Here is a 2392-nt window from a genome sequence, read left to right as displayed (position 1 = left end):
CAATAATAAGGGCCCTCCCCCTGCCCCCAGAACAGTAAAAGTCTAAGAAGACTAACTATACTTATCAAAGGGTTTCAAAACTCCAAACACTTTACAAAACTTGAACTGAAATGATGCTATAGTTGGACTTAGGTAATGCTCTTAACTTATACCTCTTACTCCATATCCATAGAAGGAAAAGAATGGAGGTACCTCATTAGTACACGCTTACCACAGAGTCTGGTCTGAGCCATTCTGATGAGTAATGTGGGTCTTTTTTTTTTTTTTTTTTTACCATTTGGAATTTCATTAAAAAAAAAAAAAATCACAACCATGAACATTGCTACAGTTAGAGGCCCTCTTGGTTCACCACCATGATACTGAGCATGCTCACAAGGGGTTCCCATTGTTTAGTCTTTAAACAACCATCTTTAAAAGAAGGAAAAAAAAAAAAACGCGACACACTACCATTTAACTTGTTTTAATGTTTCTTCACAAATGGTGAAAAATACTAAAGTACAGACAAGGAATAATCATAATGTTGAGGCCAACATTATAAATATGGAATTATAAATTTAAAACATTTTCTGGTTTAAAAATAAATCTGGTAGTCAATGCAGCTCTGCGGGGTCTCTGCACTCCTGATGGTGCTCGCCTTTATCCATTTTTCCAGGTCCTCCAAGGTCACCGCCTGGGGGCGGGAAGGGTGGTGGAAGGAAACCCTCAGGCCTCGGGGCCTTACACTGGTTGCATTCTGTTCTCTAGGTGAAGTTCTGGTTTCCACACCCCGGATTGGGGCACTGCCAGTCCCCAGCTCGGTGCTGGACGTTTCCTCCTCTGGATTGGTTCCCTGGGAACCCCGGGGTCCTCTTTGGGGAAGGGGCCCCCAGGACCTCCTGGGCCCCCTGGACCTCCACGGAGTGGCGGTGGCATCCCTCTACCCTCCCGGGGAGGCATACCACCCCACATGCTGTTCATCGGAGGTTTCTTCTGAGCAAGAGATACCTTAAGTTTGCTTCCTTGAAAATGTTTCCCACCAACCACTCCACAGCAGCCTTGGCAGTTGGTGGGTCTTCATAGGATACTGTAGCATCACCTTTGGGCTTTCCTGTTTCCTTGACCAAGTAGATATGGATCATGGGTTGTCTGGTTCTCTTGTTCATCTTAACAACTCCACAGTGCTTAAAGAAGTCAGCCAGATCATCTAGAGTCACATTGTCATTTAAGCCTTGCACATAAATTGCACTGTTGTCAGAGTCTTCCTCTGGATCTACAGGTGGGCCTAGATCTACAGGTAGACCCTTCATCCATGGGTCCACCAGGCTTATTGAAGCCATCTCGTTCTCCAGCGCTGCCCATTCCACCGCGTCCTCCTCCCGGCCCACCTCAGCTCATGCCTCCAAATCTTTTTTTTTTTTTTTTTTTTTTTTATGTGGGTCTTTATAGTCTTTGAAGGGAACATGATTCAGATTGTGACCAAAACAAACAAACAAACAAAACAACAACAAAAAAACACAAACAAAACCTTCTTTCAGTTAGTTTTGAAATTAAATTTCATATATCACAATGGTGGTGGGATCAAGGGCAAATCACATTTTCCTATCTGAGTATGTTAAGGAGGCAGCAGCCACTACCTATGTGAAATATTTTTTTCTCTCTAATCAATTGTACCTAAACACTGGCCTTTCCTTTTCTTGACTCTAAGAATAAAACTTGGGAGAAATAAACATATTTTTAAATGAAAATAAAAGAAACATATAGACTAATTAGTGGGGTAAAATACAGGTCCACTTTACTAAACATCTAATATTTGATTTTCATAATAGTTCATAATCTAAGAAGGTACATAAAATGAACCACTTTGAAAGGTATGTGTTAAATCAGCCTCCCTTATATTAGAAGGAAAGGGAGAAAGGAAACTAATCCTATGTGATGCTGAAATGCAAAGGCTTTCCTTGAGCTTTATAAGCTCACATCACTTTTAAGTAAAATACAACCAGAAGATTTTATACTTAAAATATACATATTCTAGAAATGATAAATTTTGGTTAAAGATTTTTCTAATACTTGACTGTTATATATCATGTTAATAATGTTGGCAAGAACATCTCAGGATATCAAACTCCCTTGCTAATGATACTACAGAAAAAATCATACACACATGCACATATATCTATTGGTTTCAAAAGAGAACTTATATGACATATACAAGGTTGATTCGTATTGCATTAATCAATTTATTAATCCATAAGGTGAATTTTGCCTTAAAGAAAAAGATGCAAATCTTGAAAACTCTCTGTACTTCCCTAGAGATAAGTTCTGTATTTCTGAATTTCTCTTTGAAAGTTGAGCTTGCTTCAATCATCTATCCATCCATTTCTTTATTCACATATTTATTCATTTAGCAAATATT

General features: G+C 39.0%; 1 pseudogene; it reads right to left on the bottom strand.

Moving 5' to 3' along the window:
• Positions 1–590: 590 nt before the first annotated feature.
• LOC129504340 (RNA-binding protein EWS-like) lies at positions 591–1316 on the bottom strand (annotated as a pseudogene).
• Positions 1317–2392: the final 1076 nt, after the last annotated feature.

This window comes from Nyctereutes procyonoides, unplaced genomic scaffold (assembly GCF_905146905.1).
Source record: "Nyctereutes procyonoides isolate TBG_1078 unplaced genomic scaffold, NYPRO_anot_genome, whole genome shotgun sequence".
Lineage (NCBI taxonomy): Eukaryota > Metazoa > Chordata > Mammalia > Carnivora > Canidae > Nyctereutes > Nyctereutes procyonoides.
This window is presented reverse-complemented; position numbering and strand designations above follow the sequence as displayed.